The sequence below is a fragment of the Drosophila erecta genome, unplaced genomic scaffold (assembly GCF_003286155.1).
Source record: "Drosophila erecta strain 14021-0224.00,06,07 unplaced genomic scaffold, DereRS2 tig00000021-arrow-pilon, whole genome shotgun sequence".
In the NCBI taxonomy this organism is placed as follows: Eukaryota; Metazoa; Arthropoda; class Insecta; order Diptera; family Drosophilidae; genus Drosophila; species Drosophila erecta.
This window is the reverse complement of record NW_020825198.1, coordinates 19,247,676-19,260,679: the sequence shown is the minus strand read 5'-3', so window position 1 is coordinate 19,260,679 and position 13,004 is coordinate 19,247,676. Positions and strand designations below refer to the sequence as shown.

The 13,004-nt window shown below is 42.2% G+C and overlaps 1 protein-coding gene across 1 annotated transcript in view; it reads left to right on the top strand.

The window, feature by feature from the left end:
- The first annotated feature begins 733 nt into the window (after positions 1–733).
- The window catches only part of LOC6545252 (frizzled-2), a 28,299-nt gene continuing 16,028 nt past the window's right edge, over positions 734–13,004 (top strand). Inside the window, exons 1-2 of the mRNA XM_001973273.3 lie at positions 734–1,558; positions 10,716–10,782. The gene's annotated coding sequence lies outside the window, so the exon portion shown is untranslated. The remainder of the gene's footprint in view (positions 1,559–10,715; positions 10,783–13,004) is intronic.

Genomic DNA, 13,004 nt, shown 5'->3' with positions numbered 1-13,004 from the left:
CAGATGCGTCTGAAGAACTGGGTGGAAAAGGGGCCGAAGGGCGGGGGGCTGGAAGTGGAAGGTTGGCATGCGAAACGCAGCACATGTGCAGCGAAAGAGGAAGAGCAATGTTTGGCGAGGGGTGGGGAGAGGGGGTAAAAGAGAAGGACGAACAGCAGCGAGAGGAAGCGTGGCTGTCAATCCAGTCAGAGATTTGTCACCCGGAGAGAGTGGACTATATTTCCACGGGGGTTGGGAAAACGCAAGTGGGTTAAAAAAGGAAAACAATAGGCGAAGCTAACGAAACTCGGAAAGGACATACTCAAGTAAGAGTAAATAATATTATATACAGAAAGTAAAACATTCTGTTTGAAAGATACATCCTAAAGAAGTGAATTGTAGAAAGAAGAGCTACAAATAATTCAAAATATAAAATCAAAAATATGGCCTCTTTCCTGATAATCGTATAAAATACTCAACAGGAAATCACCTTCATAAAAACCAATTTACAGCGGCTGTAAAATCACCTTAGGAAAGCTAATGTAACAGCAAATGCTCCATTAAAACATGAGTTCCTTCCCGTATTTATTTGGTTTGTGCAAAAAAGTAAAGAAATGCAGGGCAAGGCAAACAGAAAGAAAGCAAACCGTAAACAAAACATTATTTTGCTGCATTTATCGCATGCTAGAGAGCTCTCTCCCGCTTACTCTCTCTCTCTCGCAGTCGCAATCACTCTTGCCCTCCCCCACAATGTATACCAGCGAGCGAGCTCTGACACTCAGTTGGGCTCAGTTCTCTTTCGACGATCGGAGTGCTCGGTTGTGCGGACGGAAGACTGTCGCTCGAATCAAATCAAAATAAGACTCGCGAGCCACAATTGCAGTGTTGAAACGGCAATTAATCAATGAAGAAAACGTATTAATTTGTATACAAACACCTCTCTTTTGTGCGCAAATCGAAAGCAGTGACAATCAATCGAAGGCATTCGTGAATAAAAGAAGTTTCTTCAAACTGCCACCAAGTGGCGTCCTCGAAAAAGCGACAGAAAATACAGAAAACGAGTTATGAAAATACAAATTGTGGCCGTGCCATGTGAGAATGTGTGTTGAAAATTGTTATAAAGAAACAAGATTTGCTGTTCGTTGTTATTGTTGCCATTCCGATCTGTGATCGCTGATCGACAAGCGTCAACTGAAATTGGATTTTCGGGGCTCACCTTTAAATATATCTGTTGGAAAACACACATCCCACACCGTAACACCGGAAAGATAGCGACAACATTTGGCGCTACATGAAATATTAATTAAAAAATCTGTCCGAAAATAAAGTAGAAATTACTTGCAGTGGCAAAAAGTTTCTATGAGAACCGGCGCACGTATTTTTATGTACATCTGTGTATCCGTCAGATACTTGCTGTGATATCCGTGTGTGCCTGCATCTCCAGGTGTTCGTGCACCAGTGTGAGTGTTTGATGTAAGCAGACGTGAAATTGGATTAACTTTGACAGACGCACGGCGGTTTTTAATTACCACCAAAGAGTTTTCGGGATTAACAGCGGAAAGTTGGACCAGCTCCCCAGGTAAATATCATCTACGAGGGCGGAGGGGCCGCGGATTTCCATTACACTGCGAGTCAAAGATCAGTTGCGGGAGATCCGTATAATGGGATATGCCAGCCAGTCGAGTTCGGGGCGGGAAACCGATCTCCGAAAGGGGGAGAAAACTCTGGGGAAATGAACAACTCGGCCGAATGGATATAACACTTTGAGAAAATTATTTTTTCCTCAGATCGAATGCATTTTAAGCCTTTCTCTTCCATATGGATATTTCGGAGAATTGCGTTTCAATACATTGAATCTTCCCAGCAAAACAGTATAATAAGCCTGCAATTCTTAATCCGCTTCTAAAGCAGCTTTATACCTACCAAATAAAAGGTATTCTCAATAGGGTGCTTCCAAATAAGATTGAGCAGTCCTAAGGCCCTATAAATCTCTGTGGGAACTGTGTAGTTGATCCATTTCAAATAATACAAGTCCGGAGGGTCAAAAGCTCACTGAATGTTTAACCCCAACAACAGTTACACATGGTTATTTTTACCGGTAACGTTTATTCGATCAGCCACCTTATCTCTGCCGACTTTCTGTTCGACGGGCGTTTTGTTTACTCAACAACAGAAATTGCGGCTGCTACGTTCTTTTTTCGACAGTTTTCGTTTATTTCAATCGAATCAATATTGCCGTCGAATGAATGGAACACTACCACTGCCAGCCGAACCAAACCGAAATCTTATCTCCCGCGCGGGAAGGGGGGAAAGTGGGTTTGGTGTCTGGAATGCGTGTGTGTGTCTACATTATTTCATTATTTGTTGTCAAAGTTTCGGCTGCCGCGGCAGCGACTACCAGAAATACTGCCATGCCATCGATAGAGCTGGAAAATCAGTAAAAGGAAGGTGGGGGAGTGAAAGAGCCGCTGATTGCAGGTGCTGGCTCTGCTGACTCTACCTGGAAAAGCTGCAGTATGTACGAGCAGTATGTCTCTGGTACTCGGCTTAATCTGTGATCAAGATAAGCCATTGCATGTCGATCGCTTCGTGTTCGAGATCCCAGATCCCCTAGATAGTTATAGTTTTCCCCTGTCTTGCACTCCTGCCTGCTTCTTTCTCTGCCGGCTTTCTTGCGTCTGTGTGTGGAAAATTATGTTTCTCTGCGGTCATAAATTATGCGTAACGCGACACCTTCGTCTACAGGTTTCCAATGTGTCGTTAAATATTTTATTTCATTTTTATAGCTCTGCCATTGGATTTCGCATGAAGCGACTGGCGGAGGACTCGGATCGTTGGGGCCAGAAATGATTTCATTAATTCTTCAGTTAACAACAGACGCTCCCAAGGTTAGACCCTCTTATAAAGGCAAAGGTGTTGCCCCAACTGCCCGCCAGAGCCTGCTAAAAATATCAATTTACATACCGAGACCGAGGCACAGGGACATCATGTGGTGCTCCTTGTGCCCAATGCCCAATGCCCAATTCCCAATCCCAGATTCCCCGATTCCCGGTTCTCAGTTCTCAGTTCTCGGTTTCTCCGGGAGAAACGGGGCAGCCCGCACTTTCGCAATTCGAAAAATTGCGCTTTGTCACACAGCAAACGACTTTCGGCCGCCTGCTGGGGCGACACTCAAATGCCAGGCCGTGCTGATTTTCTGTTTGGCCGGTTGCTCCTCTCTGCTGGTCGCAACTGCCGAGTGTTGCCTGTTGACTGGGCACAGTGGTGCCAGAGCGTCCTGTTTACTGATCTGTGAACGGAATGAAAACCTAAGTAATTACTCACCTGACGCACTGGCATTTTTTGACCGATGCTATTGTACCAATTCGTGATTATATTGTTTATATTATTTTTAAGCGGCTAAAAGAGTGCATGAGCATTTTGTAATAACTCTAGGTCTTATTTTCTTTTGCATTCATTGCTCAATATTTCCTTGACCACTGTGCCCGTTGACCTCCCGCGGCTTTCCGGCATGTCTGGTTGTCTCGTTCTCGGAGTCTTCCCTCCTCCACTCTGTGCCTCAAACAGGTGATCATTTTACAAACGGTCCTGGCTACCTGTTCCCGCTGGTCCCGCTGGTCCCGCCGATCCGAGAATCCCGAAAGTCGGCCATAAATTATGTTTTGTTTGGTTTTTGTTGCTCGCTGCTTTTTGTCTCCTCCAGTGGGCTTGGCTATAAATTTCAAGTTGACTCTTTCCACTTGTCAAAGTCTTTTCATTTTCGTGGTGCCTGACGGTTTTTTATGATTTTTTGGGGCCTCTTCTTTGGCTTAGTTGTGACTGGGAGAGGATTATCTCGTTTTTTTAGCAATCCGCTGCTGCAAAAAGCTGATCGACAGGCGCATTGACACTCGGCCAGTCAGTCACTCAAGTCAGTCACTCAATTCAGCAGGGAGACGTCAGTTGACTTGTCACTCGCGACGGGTTTGTCAGTTTCGTATCCTGGTAACCGTTTTTCGCTGATCAGCAGTGATGGAGCTGTCAGCTTAGGCGCTAATGTGCATACTAATGTCGGATGCTTCGAAGGTTTATGGCCAACCGATGGGGAAGTGGCATCGAAACTATTTGCAAATGTTCTGGGATTAATGGTGGTAGCAGACCAACAGGTGCTTGATCTTAAAGTTGATTTAAAGGCGGAGATATGGTCGTCATTCTAATAATTCAAAAAAGATCTAATACATTTGTGGATACTCAAAATTTAAATAGGCAATACTCAAACACATGATACAGTACAATGAGCAAATGGATACACATAATTATAGTTTAGGCTCAACAATGTGGGACCAATGTTGTCATATCATACTCAATTTATTGAGACCGCAATCATCAGCTGCCACATGTGGCTTTCAGGTCCACCTTTTGCCTGTTCCACCTCCGATGCCGCTGGCAATTTGTCCGCGGGCATCGGCATTATGCGTTCCCGTGATCATTTACCGATCTCGTTATAATTATAAAACCCACAATTGTCTCATTGCGGGTATCCTCTGTCGGAGTCTAATCATGTTGAGGCCCGGGCAACTCCTCCAATGGGCAACCGATAATTTACGGACAACCTGAGCAACGGCCCTCGTAATTATAAAACCATTTCCCCCTCCGTTGCACTGGATCTGGCCCTCATTTTCTCTCTGTACACACGGCTTGTTTAAATAACACCAACATATTGATTAATTTTCGAGGCCCTGCAGAAGACGGGACTTGACATGGCTCGGATCGGGCCAAAAAGCAGGTCTCGAGTCGTTCATCAAACTGGCCCAGTCAACTCAGGCCCCGTGCTGCAATTCATCAAACTGCGGGCCAGAATGTGTTGCCTTCTTCCTTGTTTCGCTGCACAGAGAGAAATGTTAACTATACATTAGACATTAAGACTTGAAAATATATAACATTTATATTCTCCTTAACTGGAACTGATTGAATTTTTAGACTGCACGCCTTTCAAATAAGATCATTGAGTATCTCTGTTCGTCATCAATTTTTTTCCCAAGTGCCCTCTGGTTTTGTTTTGCCTTGTTTTGTTTGATTTATTTTGCAGCTCCTTCAATTTTCCCCATTCAGTCATATCATTAGGCTTCAGGCTCTCTCTTTGCCCGGTTCTTTTTTCCAATTTTTGGCCCCTGCCCGTTGTGGTTAGCGGAGGAAAACCGAAATCAATTTGACATGATTGCCACGGATCATAATTTTTTTCTTTCTCTTTTATTCGGTTGGTTTCTACGGCGCTTTCATTGGACCCCGTGTTTTTGGTGTGTGTTTGTTTTGAATATTTTGTTTGCCGGCTATTAGGTTTTGATTATTTATGAGCTGAACCCATGGGGCACACACTCGCCGCAGAAAACAGCTCATGGCTCGTTGGAATTGGCCCGGCAATTAGCCAATACAAACGCCTCCCCAGCCGAAAAACGATTATTTGTTTTTAAATGAAAAATCACCAAAAATCACAGAAAAGCTTGAAAGACAAAAGAGGATCATCTTTCGGTTTCTTTAGATCTTGGACTTTTTTTTTGTATTATTTTCGCATGCCAACAAACTATTTGTCTTTGGCCAACAATCAAGCTGAAATTGCCTTTTAATGGCAGTTTACTTATTTATTTGTTTATCTTGGCATATCTTAAAGGTTTGCCAACATTGAAGGCAGCTAAAAACTAAATAATACATGCAGACTCCCGACCAATTTATCTTTTATAAATTTTTCAATAAATTTATGGCTCTTCGTTCGCTTTTTGCTTGCGTTTTTTCGATTGTTTACGAAAAACATTTATTATGCATAGTTTGGTTAGACAGGCGAGCAAGCTATCAATTTTTCACCTTTCGTATCTGGCAGATACATCAAACAAAAGTTGAAACTTGTTGCCTGGCTTGAGTTTCGGGCTGTTCAGACTGGGTGCTTGCTAACTGTGTCGCTAAATGTGCTTTGCGGTGTTGTTGGGGAGATAAATTCCATAAAAATCAACAGCAACACACTCTAAAATCGACGACTACCTAAGCAACAATAACAATGAGAAATGAGAAATGACAAAGGCAAACGACGACGACCACGACGACGCTATCTTAGGGAGAACTGATGATGATTTATGAGCGTCAGAAATCAAGTAGAAAATTACGGTAATAGAAGAACACAAGGCAGACTGCACACAGATACTTACGCACACACACCGAACTGAATTCAACTCATAGATACGTATACGTGTACGTACCTACCTAAATTTCAAACTTTACTCGAGAGGTTAGCACAGACCACCGAAAACCGAAAACCGAAAATACGTACAAACAAAATCGACACCGTTCGTTGGGCAATTTTAACTAGAATTTATTTCGAGCTTGGGCAAACAGAGCCCACATGAAAAAACGATAAAAACATGTTTGCCCCGACTATTTCATTGGGGGGAGATATTTTTAATATGCTAATTGGCAATGCAAATATTGAGCTAGCGCCTGCTTGAAGCAATTTGCATTTTATACGAACAAAACCGAAAACCGAAGTGTCGGTTATAAATCCAATGGCACACTCGCGAGTGTGGGAGAATAAGAATCATACGTATAGCCACATACCATATTTATGGCATTTTTCCTTCGTCGGGCATCAGATTCGCTTTGAGTCTAATTCATTTAGCAAGACGACACCTTGTTAGAGCCCTGACTTATGACGGGACGTGTGGGGATATTTTCCAGCTGCCGTGTGTGGGTTTTAGCTGGAAATGTAGCGACTAGGTGTTAATTTTGTTTGTTATTCGAGCCAGTCGACAGTGGAGAGTCCCCATTCCCCAATCCCTAGGAACAAATAGTTCCCAAACAACACGAACAACGAAGAAACACAGATCTAAAATGAAAATTCCTATTTAAAATGAAAATTAACAAGACATGCGGGCGAGTGTAGGTGTTGGAAAAATTGGATGGAGACAGGGAACAGGCCTCAACAAGTGGAAACTATCCAAATGGAAATTATCGTTGGGGTCTATAAAAATGTATTTTAACAAGGGATCGAGTGTCACGAATGTAAGATTTCCATTTCCAAAATGATATAGTTATGTTAAATGCCTACTTAAAGTCTCAGCAAAATTGAATATTTAATTGAGCCCATAATAGATCTAAATCAATTTCTTGATGCATTAAATTCTTATACTAGAAAACGAAACATATGAAATGCGTTTTAATCGAAGTGACTCACAAGTTCATTAACGCAGACCAAATGGATTCCTTAGATTGGCTAAGATTTGCTGGTCTTCTTAGAAAGTTTCCCCATCACATCCTTTTGATCACTCATTCCCCCAAAGAATCAAACGAAAACAAGCCCAATGAAACTTATTTAATATGCCTTATATAGAAAGCAGTTAATTAAATCGACCCTGTAGGAGGGCGGCTGCTGCTGGAGCTTCCCTTGAAATCAGTTAACAAAAGCCCAAAGATAAACAGAGCCAGTCGAGGAGGATGCAAAGCAAAGGGGCACAGAAACCACAAAAAATAAAAATAAAACGAATGGGAAAAGGAGAGGAAAGGAAAGCAAAGGAGCAGAGCAGTCCCGAGTTGAGTTAAGTGTATAAAATGCACAAGTTTAAACAGAATTCAGATCGAGATCCGAGGAAGGAAGGGCGCGATGGGCAGGCATCATTAATTCTCACCCAAGTGTTGCACGACGAACGGAGCGTTTTCCTCAGCCCGCTGTGCATATTTCCAATTAAAGCGACTTGCAACTCTAATGAACTTGAAGATATCAATCTACGCGCTGTTAACCCTAAAAAACCGCAGACAGACGGCGACGAAGAAGTCCGGCACGAAATAAATGTCAGGCTAATTAAAAGGCAGGAAAAAATCTGCGGCTGCAATCGAGCATGCAATATTACTCATAAATTTCCCGTCCTGTCTCCTCTTCACTAGCAACTTTGTTTAGAGGCAGCAAATTAATTGAAATAGTACCAAAAATAGAAGTACGAACATAGGTTTCTGTTGCATGTTGTATCCCACAGATACGCATCTCTGGGATGCATCTACATCTACGCACATGTTCGCTCTCAGTCCACCTCCATCTTCATTCCAAATGGGAATGGAAAGGAAGCGCTCGGCTCGCGTTAAAGCAAACAAAAACATATTTTTCTTATAAACAGAACTCTGAACAAAATAATTTTATTTTCAGCAGGCAGGTTCTCCTGTATCTCAGTATCTTCTTTTTGCTCCACCTCTCTTAAATTTACACTTGGAAAAGTTAGGACTAAAGAACGGTGTTAAAAAATACTTATTTTCTAATTATTATTATTATATTTACAACTTCGAACTATAACATAAATGAGTCAAATTGTTTATATGAAAATCAAAAATATATTGTCACAATCCTTGTTTAGGAAGCCAGCTTCTAGTTCACCTTGCAAAACCTTTGATGAGTCTTTGTACAAACCATTTTCTCTCTCTGCACTTGAGTATCTTTTTGGGCTCTCGCATCGAAACATAATTAATTTCTGTTTGTTTAAGGTCTGCGCCTGCGACTGACTGTTGTTTCCTGCGACGCGATGACGATGGCGATATTTGCTTTTCTCGGGTCGGAGGGAAGGGTGCTGCTCCTTGAGATTCATTGGAATTTCAATTTTCAAAAAACGATACTCCACACAATACATATTCATTGTCGTGGCTCGGCGTCGTGTTGGGCATTTAAATGCCCGCTCATAAATTTGTTTTCTGCTTTTTGCAATGTCATAAATTAAACATTTTCGAAACTGATACGTTCTGCCCCTCCCAGTGACTGCCTGCTTTGTTTTTATTGATCATCAAGTTGACATTCGCCGGAGAGAAAGAAAGATCGGGACAGTGGGAATATTTTGCCATAAATTATGCGCCTAATTAATTGGCCTACAAATTCCAATTTCTTCGCCCAGAATCTTTCCCAGTTAATTAGTCAGAGACTGAAAAGCGTTTGAAACCAGTCTTGAAACTTGTATCTTCTTTATTTTCCCTCAGCATGTTGTTCTTTTATGTTAGTTGAATTTCAGAGATTTTGTGTGTCGCAGATTTTTAACTTTGAAACCACATTCAAATTGAGCTTTTCTTGGAAGTGGATTTGTTCAGGCCTTGGAATTGAATAACGAATAATTTCTCAGATTTCTTAAGCATAAGATTTATAATGACAAGCTGGTTTTACAAAGAATTTTAAATTAACAACTGCGCATCAAATAACTTTTGGAAGTGTCATAAACATTCTTCTGAGCTCAATGAATTATTACTCTAAGTTCTTCGTCTTTTCTTAAAAAAATTGCATTTTGGGTTACTTAGAAGGAATATTTTGCCTAGTTTTTCGTATATGCTAAACAACCTTTGGCAAAGAGACAAGAATCAATAAGTGAATAAATATTTCTTAAAACAATCTTAGATAGTTTTCTAGTTTACCTTGAGAACCTACTAATTGTGAAACAGCCCATTTCTAATATAGGTAATACCCCAGACAACCAAAAAATAATTAACTTCAAAAGAAAAACGACATCTCTTACCCACATTTCGCCATGATCTCCAGTCATATCTCAATTAGGCAAGCCAGAGGAAAACAAAGAACGCAAAAGCCAGAGGCAGACGTTCATAATTAAAAAATTGTCATTTTGTTGTCGTTTGCTTAACTTTATCTGCAATTGGTTACAGCGGAGATTACACCTGGCAAATTGTGCGGCGGAGGTGGTAAATCAAAGGCGGCGAATGGTGGGCCCACAAATACTCGACATTGTTGCTCCTCCGACTTATCTCAGTTCTCTTGGCTCGGTTTGGTTAGGCAAATCTTTCGCGGCACTCCCACACTCGCACTTTCGGTTTCAGCTTCAGATACAGATACAGATACAAAGTACAGATACAGATACAGATACGGGGGCAACCTCTTCTGCGGCATTTTATTTGTCACAGGCTGATTAAACTTGCATTATACATACACATAAATATATGTACAAAGAGTGCCGTTAAAGCAAATAACAACAAGGCGCGCTCTTTAATAAGAAATAAAAAAGGATGGAGGGAGTGAAAAAAGTTAATTAAATTGTAAGCGAGTGGCTGCCTCCTCCATTGGCACACACGCAACTTCTTCATCATCCGGCGAGTGTCTGGCCCCTTAATCCCGTGGCGTGATTAAAGTAGTCCACTTTCGGCTAGGCCCAGGGATAAGGCCCCCGGCCATTTTCCATTTTCCGCCCCACCCACGCTTTTCCCCCTTATTCCCTTATTCCGTCGGCTTTTCCTGTTTGCTCTTTGGGAGCTGCTGCTTTCCCTCTGTTTTTCTTTCGTGGCTTCCCTGCTTTTGAAGTGCTGCCGCAGAGACAACTGCAATTGTTCCTTAGCCGCCCACAAATTTATTGTCCAAATATTAATATTTGCCCGGGCACCCAGAACATAACTCAGACCGCAAATTGTGGCAACTCTTTCCTTGGCTCTTCGGCCAGCTTGTAAATTATGTCGCCAATTTACATTTTTTCCAGCAGACTTTCTGGCATAAGCCCGTTTTTATGCTTATTGCATAATTAAGTTATTCGGCCTTTAATATTTTCTAATTATACCAGATTTATACACTTTTATATACTTTTTTTATGACCGTTTTTTTTACGATTAGCAACATTCGGCGATGCTCCAAGTCTCCGCGCGGGGATTTTGCTTTATGAAAGTCGCCAAGCTAAAGCTTTATAGCTGCATCTAAAATCATCAGTAATCAGATAACTCATCGTACCTCTTTTTGCATCTCATTCCAGCTGGGCGGAATCGAATGAACCAGAAAATCAACCAGAAAGCAGCTAAAGCAACGGAATGGAAAAAATGGTAAGTAGAGAAATTATTGAAAAATGGCTTACAACTTAAAAGTAGTTTTAAATTGTATATAAGGGTTGTTTGTATAGGCTTCGTCTTTTTAATTTGACAATTCTGGGCAAAGTATTAGCTTGGCTTAGAAGGTGAAGACCCTCCTTCCCTGTAATTTGGATCTCCCTACTATTTTGCATAGGAGAAGGCATCAGCTAGACAGAGAAATATAAATAAGAGGCCAGAAAACTTGACCTTTCCCCCGCCAAACACTTTGCCTCTTGGCTACTTCATTGCGCTTAGTTTGCCGCACAATGGAGAGCAAAATGCCAGGGCCCTCTATTTGTGACCCGGCCAGTGCAATTGACCAAGGAGCCGAGGAGCCAAGGAGCCAAGGAGCAGGAACCCACTGGTAGTCGGCATCCAACATCATAAACATCCTCTTCGTCTGCGGTTGTCGGCAGTTACTTTTCAACGCCAATTTTGCTCTTCAAAACGAGCCATCTCCTGGTGCACAGAGAGAAAGTAACTAGTAACTAGGTCATTTCACGATGTATTGGCAAAAAACACATTTGCTACATACTTCTTCAGAAGAATCATTCGACATTTGTAATGACTACTCTTTGATTGGAAGTTCTTAAATTCATCATCAGAGACTAGAAGAATTTTTCCCCTGTGTACGACTATTCTTTCGTTTGAGCCTGGTTTTCTGGTTTCGGCTGCCGTGGGCGATGCATCTTCAGACGCGACTTGTTGCCCCATTGTTGGCTCACCCTTTTGAGCGGGAATATGGGAACATGGTTGAGAGAGCGGGAAAGAGAGAGCTGCATCTGAATCTTGGGGCAGGCATATCTTTTGCCACTTTAACGTTAACGAGCTGTTGACTTCTTTCTGCTTTTGCCGGCAGTTGAGTTGCCAAGTTCTTCAGCTCGACTCCTTCTCTCCCTGCACAGCCTTCATCATCATCTGGCTGCCAGCTTTGCCTATCCATCATTCTCTCATATTTCCTTTGGCTGCTTTAATGCAAAATATCCTGGCAAGCCTTTCAGTCTAGTTGGCTTCTCGCCGTCTCTTTCGGCCGCCCTGCAGCCGTCTCTTTCGTCGTCACAACTTGTCTGGCCAACTGTCGAAGCTTTTTGTTGATATGGAGTGGTTTTTTCTCCAGACACTGTTGTCTTATTTTCGTTTGTTCAGGGCTCATTTGTTATGCGAGACATTTCGAAATGTTCTCGTAATTAAAACATGAGAATATTTCCATAAATACAAACATTGATTCGGCCAGATGGGCAAACACACTGCAATGACACATCATCATTCTCAATCCGTTCGCTCGATCTTCTGTATTTTTTGTTTACAACGCGTTTGCTTAAGCTTACAAATAACTAATTTAATATGCCAAACATGCAACGTCTCCCTTCGCAGCATGTGGCGCTCAACTCGCCAGAGAAAGATGGAATTACTCGGTTAATTGAATTATAATTGTAGACGGCAGGCAGCGATATTCCTAGCCCCTCTTCCCAGGTTTTCCCCACCAACTACTCCCTCGCGATGATCACGTCGATCATGTCGAGCAGTCAATCAATGTTCTAAAGATATTTTCATATTCTCGGTGCCAGCTCGTTGCTGAAATGTGTATATATTCCGTGTAGCCATAGGCCGAGTTCATTAGAAATGCCAGTGCAGTGAGGGATCTGCCTAGGGATGGGTTTCAGTTGGTTGGGTATTGGATACAGAAATTGTTATGATATTTATGGGTTAGGGAATAATAGGAATGCGTATGCGTTGCACTAGTGATACAGGAAAGATTAATCATTTATAGAATGGGTGCCTCTGTTATCCAAGATTCAATTAATAATGAAAACGGTACCATCCAAAAGAAAACTAAATCTATATATACATACGAGTATATAACTGAATTTGACGGCAACTCGAACTTGGTTAAACCGAATCATTTGCCCAAATCAGTTTGCACCTTTCGGTCCCACAATTGCCCCTGATTCAATTCGATTGAACTCAACTTTTATGGCACGTCGGCAATGGCGTCAGTGTAAACAACAGTGGGCATCCACCTAAGGCGGATCACGCGCCGCGAGGTGGAGGGCAGGGCCACAGTGGAACCACCCGTTGAGTGGAGGAGGCTGGAGCGGACTGGAGTGGCACATCAGCCCAGCTCATTCGACATCCCTTCGTGCTGTTTCCTGCCCGAAAAACACGCGCTGATTGCTCGGGCTGTTGAAATGCGC